The sequence below is a fragment of the Psammomys obesus genome, unplaced genomic scaffold, assembly GCF_907164565.1.
Source record: "Psammomys obesus unplaced genomic scaffold, mPsaObe1.curated_primary_1811, whole genome shotgun sequence".
NCBI lineage: Eukaryota > Metazoa > Chordata > Mammalia > Rodentia > Muridae > Psammomys > Psammomys obesus.
The window spans coordinates 444,012-462,757 of record NW_026596176.1 but is presented as its reverse complement, the minus strand read 5'-3'; positions in this window follow the sequence as shown (position 1 = coordinate 462,757).

Here is an 18,746-nt window from a genome sequence, read left to right as displayed (position 1 = left end):
TCTACCTGAGACAGGGTTTCTCACTGAACCTGGCTGGAACTCACCTTTGGCTAAGCAGGCTGGCCAGTGAGTGCCCACGATCCCCTTGTCTCTTCTCTCCCACCTCAGGTATGTTATAGTATTAAGTGACTGTCGATCTAAAGCTTTTCCAATTGAGCCGTGTACCCAGCCCTATCGAGGTACTTAAATAACAAAGTTTCTGCAGTGCTGGGAATTCCACCCAGGGGTTTATGGTTCGAATATGCTAGGCTACACACACACACACACACACACACACACACACACACACCTTCTTCAGTGTTGTCTGCATCTCCCTGGCTTCTGAATGACTAAAGGATCATGTACCCATGCAGGGGCAAAATACATCTCAAATAAGATATGTGGGATCTTCCTTTTTTCCCTTGACCCATCAGAAGAGAACATACCGCCACCCCCACCCAAACCCTGTCACTGAAGGGAAGTAATGTTACTTTTCTATTGCTGTGAAGAGACACCATGGCCATGATAAATTACAGAAGAAAGTGTTTATTTGGGGCTTATCTTGTCAGAGGTTGAGTCCATGACCATCATGGCAGCAGGTACAGAAGCAGGCAAACAGGCATGGTGATTCAGGTTTGTCACCCCAGAATTTGTGAGGCTAAGGTAGAAAGATCACTGAGAGATGAAGGGCAGCCTGGCCTATAGTGTGAGGCATCTCCAATAACACAAGCACACATACAAACACACAGGATTGTCTCTTAGTGACAGGTATTCGTGAGCAACTAAATATTCGCAGGAGTGGGGTGACAGCTTTGTGCCTGGAAAAAGGGTCAATGTGAAGTACCAAACACAACACCCCATACAGGCTTCTAACCCAGTTAGAATGTAAAGTGTCCTCACAGAATCCTGGTTTGAACTCTTGATCCCAGCAACTAGCGCCATCTGGGGACCTTCGGAGCCAGTGCCTAGTTGGCTGAAGCTGGCTCACAGGCTCACAGCTCCCTGCAAGCTTTAGGGGAAAAAGCACTTCTTTCTGGGGCCTGTACCCCTCAGGGGGGCTTGCTGAAGCTAATCAAAGCCTAGGTCGGAAACCTTCCTACCAGCTTCTCCTAGAAGCCAATTGTCAATGTCCTGGAAGATCAGCAAAGAGGAATTGCAGTTATTCTATCCTGGCTCTGATTCAATAGCAACCCATAAGGAAGACAAAAGGTCACTGTCGGGGTTGGAGGGATGGCTCAGTGGGTAAGAGCACTTGCTCTTGCAGAGAACCAGGGTTCTTTTCCCGGCACCCACATGGCAGCTCACAACCAGCTGTAACTCCAGTTCCAGGGGATCTGATCTCCTCTTCTGAACTCTGCGGGTATTGGGGTATTGTATGTCGTGGTGAGCAGACACACGTGAAGAAAAAAACATCTATACACATAAAATAAAAATAATTCATAAATAAAAGAAAAACGATTTGATTTGAAAGGTCATGGTGACTCCAGGTCTGGCTAAGGCTGGGTGGGGGAGTGGAATCAATGTTTTACTAGTTAATTTTCTCTACATTGTGATTAAAATGTCTAACAGAAGTAATTTAAGGGGGTACTTTGGACTCAGAAGGTACAGTCCATCGGAGAGGCATGGCTGTGGGAGGGTGCAGTGTCACAGACCTGAGAACAGGAAGTGAGACCCAGCTATGACCCTCAGTGCTGGCCTTCCAGCAACCTACTTCGGCCAACTAGGCACTGGCTCCCGAAGGTCCCCAGATGGTGCTAATTGCTGGGATCAAGAGTTCAAACCAGGATTCTGTGAGGACACTTTACATTCTAACCACAACAGGTGAACCAAGGAGACTGTAGCTAAGGCTACCCCTCAACTGGGATAGACGCCCCATGTGGCTCTTGCCTTAGTCCCCATGGGTGTCAGTGCTCATAAAATAGCAGGCACGCCATTTTGGCTGTCCCAGTCTATAGCGTGAGGATGTTGGTGCTGAGAAGAAACGGAATGATTTTCTGAACATCCCAAACAGTAAATCCAAGGGACAGACCAGTGCTGCCTTGAGACTGGGGGAATTGACTGCAGCTTACAGACGGAAGTCATAGAGCATTCTCCTTTTGTTTTGCTGGTACTGGGTTTCTCACGTGCTAGCCAAACATACTACCACAGAGAGCCAACTGAGAAAATGCCTTACAGCTGGATCTCATGGAGGTATTTCCTCAACTGAAGCTCCTTCCTCTCTGACGACTCCATTGTGTGAAGTTGACACACAAAACCAGCCAGTACAACTGACCCCTGTCAACTTGACACACAAACACATCACTATTAAGCCACAACCCTTCCTTTCTTATTCATCCCCAAGATCTCACATGAAAAACATAACTTTAAAAGTCCCCCTGTCTTTACAAATTAAAACACATTAAAATTTCAGTCTCTTTAAAATATCTAATATTTCTAAAAATCCTAAATCTCTTTTAAAAGTTCAAGGTCTTTCAGCTGTGGGCTCCCGTAGAAATAAAAGTCATATTAAATGCCTCTTCCAGAGGGAACAACCAGGGCACAGTCACAGTCTGAACCAAACAAAGCCAAACTCCAACAGTATAAACAATGCAATGTGCAATGTCTGGCCTCTACCCCCCCCCCCCCACCCCCCCCACCCCCCCCCCCCCCCCCCCCCCCCCCGTCTTCTGGGCTCCTTCACAGGCCTTGGTCACTTCTCCAGCCCCGCCCTCTGCAGCGCACACAGCTGCTCTTCTAGGCTGCTGCTGTTCTTGGCGGTCATCCCATGGTGCTCAGGCATCTCCGGAACTGCTCGGGTCCCTAGCCAGGCTGCACTTTCACCTCCAGCCTGTTTTAGGCTGTCTTCATGGTGCCAAGCCTCAACTTCTCTGCATCACCCTGAGTCTTGGACCTTCACCTTCACCAATGGCCTCTCACAGTGCCAAGTCTCTCCATGACCCCTTCATGCCTTCAAAACCAGTACCATCTACGTGGCTTTTATACATTACCAAGTCCGGCAACCAACACAAGGTACAACCATGGCTGCCTCTGGAACATAGCTTCTCCGAGCTCTCAGTAAACACTTCCCAGATTTCATCTCAGTGATGCTGGGCTCCCCCAATCCCTTTTTTTATTGATTCTTTGTGAGTTTCACATCATGCACCCTAGTACCACTTTGATGGTTAGAATAGGTTGACCCCCATAGACTCGTGTGTCTGAGTGCGTGGCCCATAGCAAACAGCATTATTAGGAGGTGTGGCCTTGTTGGAGGAAGTGTGTCACTGTGGGAGCGGGCTTTGAGGTCTCCCATACTCAAACTCATCAGTGTGACAGTCTCCTTCTGCTGCCTGTGGATCAAGATGTAGAACTTGTTCTGCCTAGTTCACGAACCCCAAAAGACCAGGAATAAGCAGACTCTGCTGTAAATACATGAGGTTCTTTTTATTGTAAATTACAAGCTGCAGCTTGGGCCCACACCCCCCACCACCAAAGTGGTGGGAGCCGAGAGCCCCGTGCCCAGCTTAGTTGGGTGATTTAAAGATCCTGGTCCCTCCCAGCATGCCCAAGGCAGGGGCAATTCCTGCCTGGCAAGCATCTATTGATCAAAACGCTGCATTTTGAATTGATTGGCTATAGGAAGGTTCCCAGACCATTAATGATCTGGTGTCCCTCCCTAGGGAGATGGGCCAGTTTCCTAGCAACTGTATCTCTAGTGGGTGGGGAAAGAATGCAGTAAGGTGGTCCTTCCCCTCAGGGCATTACTGGACTTCTCCACTCACCTAGTTCAGGCCTTAATAATAGCTGCTAATTTTTAATTTTTTGGTCTCTCAAACTCTCAGCTCCTTCTCCAGCACCATGTCTACCTGTATGCCCCTTCGTTTCAGCCATAAAAATAATGAACTAAATCTCTGAAGCTGTAAGCCAGCCTCAAATGTTTTTCTTTATAAAAGTTGCCACTGTCATGGTCTCTTCACAGTAGTAAAATCGTAACTAAGGCATCCACTCATCTCCCCATCCCCCTGTATCTGTATCCACCTTTGAAACCTCCCCTCATAAGAAAATAAAAACACACAAACAAAAAAAAATTGTAAAAGCATAGAAAACATCACCTTGAGAGCTGTAGTGTGTCAGTGTGTCCCACAATAGACTCCTTAGTCCACACATTGTTGTAGAAAATAAAAATTGAGTGTTGAGCTATTAAGATCTTAGCCTTAAGATTATCACAGTGGTATTATTTAACCCGCTATCAGAAATAATTAGACACAGACACCTGTTAGATTTATAATTGTCTTATTTGCCTTGGGCCGGGCAGATCTTTCACCTATGCTGTCTGAGTATCCTCACCATCCATCTCCCAGCCCCCATCCAATGCCATCTGCCTTAATCCTCCTCATCTGGTCTATCTTCCATCCATGACCCCATGGTACTTTCTTGTATTCTCCATCTGGGCCTTTTCACGCCATTGTTGGAGTCCTTCCTCCAGCCCACGTGGTTTCTTCTCCATGCTAACCCATCATGGCGTCCTTCTTCCTCTCTTTCCAGCAGTCTTTCCTGTGATTCCCTGTCGTCTCCAAGCCTGAGAACCTTAACCACACCTACCCCATTCTGCCCTGCCCAGGAACAGGCTGTGTAATCAACCAATCAGATATAATGATTTAGGCAGGTTTACACAACAAGGATAGGTTTATGTGAGAATGTGCTCTTCTGAGTAGGGACAAGATCTTGAGGGCCAGTAATTAACATTAGAATACACAGCACCTGGCCAACCCCCAACAACACATCTTCACTTGCAAAAGTTCATTTCAAAGAGTCATTAGTCTATTGGTCTAATCCGAGGTCTCTGGCTCCTGTCATACCATCAATATTGGATCCTCCTGGGAACTCCTCCCCTGTTGTTGCCCTGTGTCACGGAGATCCTGCAGCTTTGGATTAGCAGGACCAGCCTTTTCACATGCTCTAACAGTTCATACACGATGTAGATTTTGGAGTGGGCCAACTCAAAGCCCTGGATCTGGACCTGGGTGGTAGCTGAGCTGCTCAGCCTGCCTGCACGCCTGCATCGTTACCACCAGGGGGAGCACTTCAGCACTGCTCCAGCCACCATCTGCAGGAGGCAGGGTCGGCTCTACTGCTCTTACGCCCTTGGGTGGGCTCACCTGCACCCACAGCTCCAGAGCCAGCAACACTGTGCTGCTGCTCTGACAATGCTTGGGGCCCACTCACCCAAGTGCTGCAGCTGGTGGGCGTCAGGGCTAGCACACACTCTCATGACCCCAGGAGTCAACTCTTCCCAACTACCGAATGTGGCACGGGATTTGGGGGGAAGGGCATCACCCTGCACCTACACCACCTCAAGGCCTACTAATGGTGGGACCAGCTCACCATGGTCTGTCACAGTAATACCCAACTCCTGATACCAGTTTCTGTCTTAGTTAGGGTTTCTATTGTGATGAAACACCATGACAAAAAAGCAAGTTGGGGAGGAAAGGGCTTATTTGGTTTATACTTCCAGATCATTATCCATCACTGGAGGAAGTCAGGACAGGAACTCAAGCACAGCTGGAATCTGGAGGCAGCAGCTGATGGAGGGGTGCTGCTTACTGACTTGCTTCCCATGGCTGGCTCAGCCTGTTTTCTTATGGAACCCAGGACCACCAGGCCAGGGATGACATCACCCACCAGGGGCTGGGCTTTCCACCACTGATCACTAACTGAGAAAATTCCCTACAACTGGATCTCATGGAAGAATTTTTTTTCAGCTGAGGCTCCTTCCTCTCTGATAACTCTAGCTTGTGTCAGGTTGACAGACATAACCAGCCAGTACATTCACCCCTAGTGACACACCTTCTCCAACTAGGTTATAATCTTTCCCAAACAGTTCCACCAACTGGGGACTAAGTATTCAAATAGATGAGCCTATGGAGGCCATGCCCCCACCTCTTAAGCCCTGGGATTGCAGGTATGTGCCACTGTTCAGTTTAGATCAGTGTTGAAGATCAGACCCAGGACTTGCCTTCTAGGTGGGCATCTACCAATTGACCTATATCCCCAGTCTCTCCTTTGGTGTACATGATTAATCTGTGTCAGGGGTGGTGGATCTTGGAAAATGGAAGTGAAGATAGACATGAATTTTATAGGGTGACACCTTCACAGGCAGTGGTGTTCTCAATATGGAGTCTGCTTTCCCAAAACCACACAGGCCCTGAATTTTGGTATTTGCCTAAAAACCAGAAGATGCTTTTTGCCTCAATTCCAATTGGCCCAAATAGTTGTCTTCCATTCAACAAAGGCAGGCTATGCAATGACTCCCTTGAGGGTCTTCCGGGCCTTGGCCATCCTATCATCCACAAGACATCAGAATGGTTCCCCTCACACTTATGTAGTGATGTCTATTTAGGGGAATAGACACCAGAACATTCTTGCTTGTTGGTTTATGTGATATTAGGAGCTGAACCTAGGGTCTCCTGGGTATGAGGCAAGCTGTACAGTGAAGCCATGAACTCCCAGGTCCTCACTGCTGGACTCTGGGCAGGGTTTAGATCCCCATCTCTCTTTTACATGGTGTTTTTGTCTTGAGGCAGAATCACTTCTTATTCCAGGTTGGCCTTACTCTTACATAGATCCTGGCTTTGCCTGCCCAGGTCTGGGATTAAAGGTGTACAGCACCATGCTGAGTCCTTTCTCATTTGTATTTTTAGTTTTATGTGGGGTCTCATGTGGCTCAGGCTAGTTTTGAAATTGCTATGTAGTCCAAACTAGCCTCAGTCCTGGCCCTCCTGCTTCTATCTCCCCAGTGCTGTGGCTATGATTCTGTGTCACCACATCCAACTCTCTTTCTACTTTTAACTTAGTTTTATATTGATTTCTTTCTCTGGGGGATAGTGTGAGATGCGGTTTCTCTGTGTAGCCCTGGCTGTGCTGGAGCTTGCTCTGTAGATGAGCCTAGCCTCAAACTCAGAGCTCTGCCTGCCTCTGCATCCTGAGATTAGAGGTGTGCACCACCACTCCTGGCTCAACCCCAGCTATTTGTATGTATGCACTGCCAAAAGCAGAGATGTCTTTGACTACCAGTCTTTAAAATTTCTCATTGAACCCACTACTCACTGCCTGGCTAGTATGCCTGGGCAGAGAGATCTGGGGTTCTGGCTATCTCCAAACCCATCCTCCCATCACTGGAGTGACAGGCACACATGACCATACACCACTTTTTTATGTGAGTTCTCATGTCTGTGTAGCAGGCACAATGTCAACTGAGTCATCTCTTCAGCCCCAGCTTGTTTTTTTTCAGGGGCCTCTGACTGCCCTGGAACTCACAAAGTCGGCTAGACTGGCTGGCCAGCCAGCCTCAGTGGCTCTTCCTGTGTCTACCATTGGAATGGCAAGCAGATGCGGCCACCCCTAGCTTGTTTTCAAAGGCTGGGTGACAGTGATCAGACTCCGGCCCTTGCCGCCTCGGGCCAGCATTTTATCAACGGGGCCGTCTCCTCCACCTCTTCAACAGCGCTCAGTAGGCCGTTGCCTGTAGCCAGTCTTCTGCATGCCCTTCCTGCTCTCTTGCCTCCTCGGGCCTGGCCAAGAGGCTGAGCTGCCAGAACATGCATAAGGCATGTGAGGGAAGCTGGCAGGGTATGAGGGTGACACTGTACATGTGCTCAGGAGAGAGATGCCTCCTGCTGAGACCTTGTCTGACCATCTGGTACTGCTCACTGCCAGATAGGCACATTGGATGCCCACTCCTCACTGAATTATAAAGAGGGAGGACTGAATGACAGCAGTTCTGTCAAAATAAGCCACACATGGGTGGCAATGGTGAATCCCACTGTGGAATGGAAACAGGATTTAGGGCAGTGTGTCCCTTGGGTCTTCCAAGGCTTGCACACTTTACCCAAGGCTCGAGAAAAGCCATTGTTTGTTCCCTGTGATGTGATGGAAAATCTTGCTTGTCAATTTGACTAGAATTAGACTCACTCAAGAGAGAAGCCTCTGGGACACATCTCTGAGGGATTACATAGATTAAAGTTAGTGCTAAGAATATCTTTGAGAGCCAGCCTTGGTGGCACACTTCTTGGATCCAAGTACTCAGGGAGGCATAGGCAGGTGGATTGCTGTGAGTTCAAGGCCATCCTGGTCTACAAAGCAAGCCCAGACAGCTAAGGCTACACAGAGAAACCTTGTCTCGAAAAAAAGTTAGTGTTGTGTATGTGTTTGCCTTTATGTATATGTGTACCACATATGTCCTCACCCGCGGGGCTTCAATGGTGTTCCTAAGGGGGAGACTGGAAGGGATGAGGGGAAAGGGACGAGAAGCGCAAGAAATGAAGGCCGAGTCTGTTCGTCTGATCAAAGCCTCGTTTATTAGAAATTTTCACCCAACTTATATAGGGAGAAGGCAGGAAAGGGGGAAGGTTAATTTACTGCTGCAGGAGATAGGAAGAGTGCTTTCATGGGTTAAATATTGCACCTGCAAGATACCATGAGGATGTTTTCTTAAGATATCTTACGGATGCTCTAACAAACAGATGTTCCTCACAATCTATCACCCATGACTTAGGGTCTTAGATACTCTTTCACTAAATGGCTTTAGGTCTCCACTAAATGACCTCTGCTCTCTTCTTGGCTTTGGCTTCAGTAACTACCTTTGACTCCACTAGATAGCTTTGGCTCACTAATTGACTTTGGCTTCAGCAGATACCTTTGTCTCCACTAGATAGCTTTGACTTTGGCTTCTGTAGATAGCTTTGGCTCCCGGCACACATACATGCCTGGAGCCTGAAGAGGTCAGAAGAGGCGACAGACCCTCTTTCCTGTAGTTGTGGATGTTTGTGGGTTGCCATGTGAGTGCTGAGAACTAAACCCAGGTCCCCTTGCAAAAGCAGGAAGTGCTGTTAAGGACTGAGCATCCCCGCAGCCTCTAGGCTTTTTGTTTTTCTTTTGATACAAGGTTTCACTAAGTTGCCAAGAAGGCCTTTAATATCTGTAGCTTTCATGCAACCTTCTTGCCTCAGTCATCCAAGAACCTAGGAGGTCTGGCCTATCCCACCAAGTCCAACTAGCATCTATACCTCTAACATCACTTTCACTTCTCCTCAACCTCCATAGAAGGAAAAAAATAAAGATGGGAGGCCCAGTGTTGTTAAGCATTCCAGACACTAAGACATGTAAAGCCAGGCGTGACTTGGAGGAAGAAACAGGTGCCAAGACTGAAGAGGTAATGAACCATGTGGCAGAACACAGATTAGTCTAAACAGGTTAATTTAGACAAGCTAGCTGGGAACAAGCCTAAGCTGAGGCCAAGCTTTCATATAATTAATAAAAAGTCTCTATGCCATTACTGGGAGCTGGCGGTCTGAGAAAGTTCTATATTTGTGTATCTTTTGTATCCCAGGCCACCTTGTGTTTCTTCCTCTGAGTCTGGCTGGTAAATCCCTGCTACACCCACTCCAGCGTCATCAGTGTAGCATATCAATAGATTGTGCTACTAGACGGGAGATAACGCTTTCTTTGGAAATACACTCCCTGGAGGTCCCTAGCAAGTGTCCCCCTGACCACCTAAGCTAAAAAGACGTATTCTGAGATTTCTATGCTTTCTCAGTTGCGGTTGTGGGGTTGGATTAATGAGTCTTTTGATCTTTCTCTATGATTCTTGGATAGCACAATTAACTATTCAAGGAAACATTTTTGATAGATTACTAAAAGCTTTAACAAGAATAGAATGAAAGAAAAACAATCTTAAAAGAAGTAATGAATCAGATTCAGTATTAAAAAGCATTACAAGAATAGTAAAAAAAAAAAAAATGGGCTCCTTCTTAGGAAAAGATAGCATAAGAAAGTACAGCTGGCTCAAGCATGCCTCCCTTTGGCATCCTGTTTCTAAGGAAAATTGTAAATTTTTAGCAAGATATATGGGAGGATGGTTAACAAAGGTGTATTTAGACTTTGATGCAGAAAAGATTTTGGCAGTTACCTGACTTAGCTCCTGACTTTCCTCTTCATTGGTTAGCAATAATGAAACTGCATTTTGAGGTTTCTTTTCCTTTGTCTGCTTTGATCAAAAGTTTTCAGGCCAAGATTTCTTGTGGGCACTGCCCTATGTTAAAATGTAAACTTTGTATTCTTGGTAAAAGTCTAAATGTTCTGGGAAGTATGCCAACTTTAAGGTATTTCCTCATGTAATCATTATAAAATTATTAGCTTGACTTCAGTAAAATTACAACAGAGTCAAAGCTATCTCGGTGTCGTCTCTGTCTGTCATTCGCCTACCTGTGCCTTCCTGATATCCAAAAACCCTGATTCTCCCGCAGATGTGGGACCCGGCTAGATCAGTCCATGGCAGGTGGCGCCCGGACAGGGACATTTGGACAGGCAATCTTTCTCTTTTCTTTCTTTTCTTTCATTCAAGGCAACAGGTAAGGCTTTCTCCAGGACACTGCAGTTCCGCTGATAAAGAAGATCAGTTAAGTGCGAATAATCAAAAATAGAAGCATGGGGCAATCTGAGTCAAAGCAGGCTTGTATGGATGCCTCACCAGCACTCGTGCAAGACATGACATACGCTGAGTCAGGAAAGGTCAGACATTCAGTGCCCATGTTAAGACGACTTATGGAGGAGGGGAAAAAAACTCCTCCAAACCCACATGTTTTAAATGTGAAAGAACAGGGCACATACAAAGAATGTGTCCAGGGGAAGGTAAACAGGAGAGGTCAAAAAGGGGTCCTGCTCCTGGTATCTGTCTTCGATGTGAAAAGGGGAAACATTGGAAAAATAAATGCAAATCCAAGTTCCACAAGGATGGAACTGCTCTGACAGGAGAAAAAGAGAAAAGGTCAGAGGACAAAACAAAACAACAACAAAAAACTAGATCAGGGGCAGCCTCTCAGCCCCAAAGCAGAAAGAAGACAAAAAGTGTAAATTGGGGGATTTATTCAATCCTAAAGCTCCAGAATTTACTATCCATGATTTGCCTAGAGCCACTCCAGGTAATGCTGGTTTGGATCTCTCAGTAAATAAAGATATAATCCTCTCATCATGGGATGGAGTAACCTTAATCTCCACCTCCATCCTAGGGACTTTACCTCAAGGCATTGGGTTTATCATTGATTGTAGCTCAAATTAAAAAAAAAAAAAAAAAAAAAAAAAACTTTAAAGTTTTGCCAGGAGTAATAGATTCAGATTTTCAAGGAGAAATAAAAGTAATAATAAAGCTGTTAAAGGAAACTATACAGCTGCATAAAAGACAGTTACAACTTGCAGACCATGCAGCGATGTAGAAAGAAAACTACACTTGCTGTAATGTTTAGAATTACAGCTAAGTCTAATAAAAAGAGTTTTATCTGTCTGTTTAAATATATGGCCATTATATAATTATTTTCAACTGATCTTAAATGGCTGATATGATCAAAAATAATTGGATATGTTTCAAGGTTAAATTCAAATTATTTAAAACAAGTATATGTGCCTATATGTTTATAACTTCTATAAATGCATATGTTTAAACAAAAACAATGCAAATTGCCACATAGTGTGGCTCAAAAAAAAAAAAAAAAAAAAAAACCCAAAGGTTGCAAAATCTCTAAGTCAAAATGATTTTGTTTTGTTTCCTTTTAGGATAAAAAGGAAGTCTTATTCTAAGTTGCTATTAGTTCTAAAGATTGAGTTGTTTACACTGATAAATTTTGGTTTTAAAATTTTGTTTTGACTTTTAAAAGTATGGTTATGCTTTGTGAATTCACTCCTAAAAAAGATACTTTGTTTTGATATTGCAAAGACCAGCTTTAAAAATTGTTTATATGTTTAAGAAAATAAAACCTTTACAATTTATCAGGTTTTTTAAGCAATAACTCATGGGCAGTCTAACAAAGAACTTAAAACAGTCTCCCAACCTTTTAAAAATTAAAAAAAAAAATTTTAATGGGAGTTTTTCTGTTGTCTAAAGAGAAAGAGAGGATAAACAAAAGATATTTAAAAAAGAAATAGCTTATCTAAAGTAAAAATGCCTGGTTAAGCCAGAAAAAGGAAGCTAAAAACCTAAAGGTATATAGAATGTTACAGAAGGTTTGTGCATGTATAAAAAGCCAGAGGGTAAGTATAATTTAAGAAAGAACTATAAAGTATGTTGTATTTCATTTAAAAAGCTGATGATTCTTTATTACAAAAATGTTTTCTTATGTTCTTTTAAGGGAAAAGAATTCTAACTGACAGGTTTGGTATGGTCAAAACAATTCATACAGTTTAAAATTGTTCTGTACTATTCTGTTATGCAGTTGGTTATAAAACATACATTTAAAAATATGCTAAAATTAGAGATTATGACATCCTCTTTTATAGGATGCAGTTTAAAACAGATAATAAAGGTAGACAAAAAGTAATGTAAATATGCTGGCTCTCAGACTTGTCAAAGATCTAATAAATATGACATTTTAACATATACAAGCTTATTATGATAGAGTCACAAACAGAGAGAACTAATGATGGCTCAGCAGTTAAGAGCACTAGCTGCTCATTCAAAGGTTCTGAGTTCAATCCCCAGCAGCCACATGGTGGCTCAGAACCATCTATAGTGAGATCTGATGTTGCTGCCTGTGCTTATAAAAAAAATGTCTTTTTAAGTGTCTAGCACATCTGCATAAATAGCAGAGTTATTTATAGTATTGGCTATGTTTCAAAGTTTTAATAAATAGTCTTTAAACAGATAGTGCATATATAGCTCTGTTTTTTTTTTTTTCTAGGTTAGAGACTACAGGTCAAATTCAGATATTTTCTCCTGCTAAAATTTTATTTTTACAAATTCAAAATTTAATACAAAAAAACCCTTTTCCTTTTTTATAGGATATTTGAGGGCTCATTCTAATTTGCCAGGACTCCTGTCTAAAAGAAATACATTGGCAGATAAAGCCACCAAAGTTTATTGTTTACAGTTAAAAAGAGCCCAAAATGCCCATAACATACATCATTTTAATAATCAAACCTTAAGACTTAAATATGGGCTGACTAAGAAACAGACATATAGTATAGTTGAGACTTACAATACTTGTCCTCAATTTCAGCCCATTTCTTATTTGGGAGTCAGTCCTAAAGGATTGGTTCCAAATCAGATCTAACAAATAAATATTACTCATATTCTTAAATTTAAAAAATTAAAATATGTACATGTTTACATTGATACCTATTCTGGATTCATTTTTGCTACTCCTCAACCAGAAAAAACTTTTGCTAAAGTAAAATTAAAGAAAAAAAAATCCTTTAACAAACCAATGACATAGACCCGACCCTATACTCATATGGGGATGAGGAGCTGTCTGTGTTTCTTTCACAGGAACAGGATGCAACTTAATGGCTACTGAAACACCTGATGCAACAAGTGGATGAGGAGTTTTCTCCTGACAATGATAATGATATCAAAGAAGACCCCTCCAGTCAAGATGACTGCTTCTGTGCTGCCCTTAAGGAAGATTACACAGATTATACTGAGATTGTAAGGGACAGCATGGCTAAGGTTAGGGAAGGCTTAGAAGAAAAAAAAAGAGACAAAAAAAAAAAAAAAAAAAAAAAGGTTGGTTTCATAATTGGTTTTCAACCTCTCCCTGGCTCACCACCCTCCTTCCTTCCTTCAATCTTGGGAACCTTAATGGGTTTTCTTCTCCTCATATAGATAAAAAGCTAAAATTTAAGATAAATGCTTTAAAAAAAATAGTTTTAACCTTAAGACAAGATATGGTTAATATTAAGACAAGGATAAAAACTCAATGCCATGCTGCCTTCTCATATATTTGTTACGCCTTTACCATATAATGCTTCTGATCAATAAAAAAGGGTAAAAAAATCATTTACAAGGAGTTTTAAAGAATACAGATGCTACTCATGATTTAGATAGTTTGCAAAAAAAGTATAGCAACAATTAGCAAGGCTCATTTGGATGAAGCAAGTTTGAGCTCTTTAGCTTCTGATTTAAGGTCAGAAATTAAAAATTTAAATCCTTTAAATTGGACTCATTATTTAGTGATAATAGGAGCCCTAATTTTATTGTTTTTGTTGGTTGTGCTATTTCCTTGCCTTTTTAAATCATTGCTCCACTCCATCCGCACTATAAAGCGAGACTTGTCCAAATTGCGTCTTAAAAACAAAAAAAGGGGGGGAACTGCTACACCCACTCCAGCATCGTCAGTGTAGCATATCAATAGATTGTGCTACTAGATGGGAGATAACGCTTTCTTCGGAAATACACTCCCTGGAGGTCCCTAGCAAGTGTGTCCCCCCCCCCAACCACCTAAGCTAAAAGACATCTGAGATTTCTACACTTTCTCAGTTGCGGTTGTGGGGTTGGATTAATGAGTCTTTTGATCTTTATGATTCTTGGAATAGCACAATTAACTATTCAAGGAAACATATTTTTGATAGATTACTAAAAGCTTTAACAAAAATAAAATAAAAAAAATAATCTTAAAAAAATAATAAATCAAATTCAGTATTAAAAACACTACAAAATAGTAAAAAATAATGGACTCCTTCTTTAAAAAAATAGCATAAAAAAGTACAGGTGGCTCAAGCATGCCTCCCTTTGGCATCCTGTTTCTAAGGAAAATTGTAAATTTTTAGCAAGATATATGGGAGGATGGTTAACAAAGGTGTATTTAGACTTTGATGCAGAAAAGATTTTGGCAGTTACCTGACTTAGCTCCTGACTTTCCTCTTTATTGGTTAACAATAGTGAACCTAAAGTTTGAGGTTTCTTTTCCTTTGTCTGCTTTGATTAAAAATTTTCAGGCCAAGATTTCTTATGGGCACTGCCCTATGTTAAAATATAAACTTTGTATTCTTGGTAAAAAAATCTAAATGTTCTGGAAAGTATGCCAATTTTAAGGTATTTCCTTATATAATTACTATAAAATTATTAGCCTGACTTCAGTAAAATTACAACAGAGTCAAAGCTATCTCGGTGTCGTCTCTGTCTGTCATTCGCCTACCTGTGCCTTCCTGATATCCAAAAACCCTAATTCTCCCGAGGTTGTGGGACCCGGCTGGGTCAGTCCATGGCAAATCCCTTGCCTAATTCTTTCCCAGAGTTACTATCCCTGCCTGGAAGTTCTGCGGAAGCTCTCCTGCCTTTGCTATAGGCCGGTCAGCTCTTTATTAAACCAATCAAAAGGTGATGGTGAAGATGTTTACAAAACACTGAGACAAGGTGATGATGCTTCATAAAAATAGCAATACTGAAGTCTGGCCACAATGCTAAATACAAAAGCTGTACTCAGCTTTCTGCTGTACAAAAATAGCATTTGAATAATACAAAGACCAGCTTTACCCCGTGAATGAGACTATCCCAGCACACACACACACACACACACACACACACACACACACACACACACACGAGACTTTAAGAAAAAAAATTTATTTCAAGACAGGGTTTCTCTGTGTGGCCCTGGCTGTATTGGAACTAGCTCTGTAGATGAAGCTGGCCTTAAACTCACAAAGGTCTTTCTACCTCTGCTCCCAAGTGCTGGGATAAAGGTGTGTGCCACCATCACCCAGCTGAATGAGAGAGACTTTTGGGTTAACCGGAGAGAACCTGTAAAGAAATCTGTGACAGGCAAGACCATGGGTAAAGGACTGGAAGCACAATCTTCCAAAAAGAGTGTCCAGTGAGCATGCCAACAGGCACTCAGCATCTTCAGTCATGAGAAGAACAGAACTCAAAACCATGCTGAGTGGGGTCTGGAGAGGTGGCTCGGTGCTTATGAGCACTGGCTGCTCTTCCTAGCACCCACATGGTGACTTTCAACTATCTGTAGGTCCAGTTCCAGAGGATCAGATGCCCTCTTCTGAACTCCACAGGCTCCAGGCATGCATGTGGTGCACAGACATACATGCAGACAAAACATTTAGACACATAGAATAAATCTTTTTAAAAATTTTACAAAGCTGGGTGAGATGGCACACTCTTATAATCCCAGCACTGAGGGAGGCAGAAGCAGGTGGATCTCTGTGACCTTTCTGTTATCTGGTACTCCCCCAAGATCCCACAAGCAGGATGAGAGGTGGCTAACAGCCCACATGAGCGCTACACTCTGTCTGACCAAGACCACACCAGATCCTCCTGTAGGCACTCCATACATACCTATTATCTTCCCGTCTTCAAGGAAGTGGCATGTGCTTTGAGAAGTGTTTCAATGGGATTACGCCTCCTTGTGCAGTGATTGTTACACAGAAAAGGAAACTTCTGCATTGTACTCAAATATGCTCAAATTAAACTGCTCAGGGTCAGACTAGAAGTTTGAACCGGCTATAACTGCCGAGTTGTGATGAACCAGGTTTCCTTCTTGTTTTCATCTGGATTGTTACTCTGATGGCCCTGGTGTTTGCAGAAATTCTCACAGGCCTCAACATGCAGGATTCTCATGCACCCACATCTATATATGTACACACATATACACATAAGCATGCACACTATACATAAGTCAAACAAACAAACAAACAAACAAACACAAAACTTCCTACCAAGCCTGATAACCTGAATTCCAACAGTGGAAGGGAACACACTCCTGTAGTTGTCCTTTGATCACCACACTTCAGTGCTGGCATGGGCCCTAAATGTGCTATGTGGTTCAAGAATGAGCTGAACATCTGATCCTGTCTCCACCTCCCAATTGTTGAGGCTATGTCTGCACTACCATGCACATCTGCACAACTATATATACAATACTTAAGATTGCACTCTACTGAACGTACATACCCCAAGTCCAACCATAGTGTTTTGAATGGGGTCTAACAACATACCCTAGGCTACCCTGAAACTCACAATGAAGTCCAGGCTGGCCTCTAAGTTCCTGACCCTCCTACTTCAGCCTCTCAAGTGCTGGACTTGATACAGATGAAAATGGAACAGCCAGGCTGAGACTACGATGGCAGGAAATGAGCCACATTGTCTGGGCAGTAGACCAGGCCAATATGGTTGGGTAAGATTAGCTCAGTATCTGCTCAAATAATGCTTAAAGCTTTATAACAAAAACAATGGTCTCAATGTCATTATTTGGGAGCTTGAGGGGGCATAGGAAGCCCTTAATTTAACAATGCTCCCCCCCCCCCAGCTCCTGATTGCCAAGGTCACACTGCTGATGTAAACCACCCCTCAGTTCTTCCTTCCTATTCTACACCCATCTGTTGTTACCTGTCCCCTCCAAGGTCCTACTCTCCTCACGTCTTCCTCTGACATTGACTATAGTGGATTGTGTTCTCTGAAAAGCTGTCTTGCTGAGGATGTGGCTCAATAATGGAGTGCTTGCTTAGCATGCACAAAGCCCTAGATTCCATCCCTGACAATCAACAAATTTACACACATGTAATTCTAGCACCTGAGAGGTGGAGGCAGTACTGTAAGTTCAAGGTCATTCTTCAGCTACATATTGAGTTCAAAGACTGCCTGTACTATTGCTTGGTATCAAAAGGGGTGGGGCAGGTAAATAGATAGGCTGGTAATGTGTTTGCTATATAAACATGAGGAACAGAGTTTGATTCTCCAGAGCCCACAGAAAAACTCAGGCATGGCAGCATGTGTTTATAATCCTACTGATGGAAACAGAAGGATCCCTGGAGTACACACACACAGGGAAGCGTGGGGGAGAACGTGATTGGGCACCAGGCCTGAATCATGGGGATTAATCAAGATGTTTGAGGGCCTGAGGCAGTAGTGAATATGAGATCACCATGGGTTATGGGTCACATGATAAAAAATCCTGTCTGAAAAAGACATGTTTTTTTTAATTTTATTTTTATTATTCACTTTGTATCCCAGCTGTAGTTCCCTCCCCCACCCCCTCCCACTTTTCCTATGCCCCTCTCCCAGTCCAATGATAGGGGAGGTCCTCCTCCCCTTCCACCTGACCCTAGTCAGGTCTTATCAGGACTGGCTTCATTGTCTTCCTCTGTGGACTAGTAAGGCTGTTCCCCCTTCAGGTGAAGGTGATCAAAGATCCAGCCCATGAGTTCATGTCAGACAGTCCCTGTCCCCATTACTAGGGAACCCTCTAGGTAAACTGAGGGACCATGGGCTACATCCGTGCAGGGGTTCTAGGTTATCTCCATGCATGGTCCTTGTTTGGAGTATCAGTTTTAGAAAAGACCCCTGGGCCCAGATTTCTTCGTTCTGTTGCTCTTTGTGGAGCTCTTGTCCCCTCCAGGTCTATCTCCCCCTTCTTTCATAAGATTCTCTGAACTCTGCCCAAAGTTTGGCTATGAGTGTCAGCATCTGCTTTGATACCCTGCTGGGTAGAGTCTTTCAGAGACCCTCTGTGGTGGGTTCCTGTCCTGTTCCGTTTTCTCCCTCTTCCAATGTCTGCCCCGTTTGCCTTTCTGAATGAAGATTGAGCATCTTAGAAAGGGTCCTCCTTCTTGATTAGGTGTACAAATTTTAGTATGATTATCCTATATTATATATCTAATATCCACTTATAAGTGAGTATATACCATGAGTGTCTTTCTGCAAAAAGACATGTTTAAAGGGTTGGAGCATCAAATGACTCAGCAGTCAAGAATGCTTGTTATGAGCTCATCTCTTAGCTGAAGGCCATTCTGGGTGACAAAGTGAGAGCCTGTACCTTGTTAAAAAAAAAAAAAAAAGTTTGGGAGATGGACAGATGACTCATTAAGAATGCATACTTTACCAGGTGGTGGTGGCACACCTTTAATCCCAGAGGCAGGTGGATCTTTGAGTTTTAGGCCAGTCCAGTCTTCAGAGCTAGTTCCAGGACAGCCAGGGCTACACAAGAAAAAACAAAAGCAAAAGGTCCCAGAGC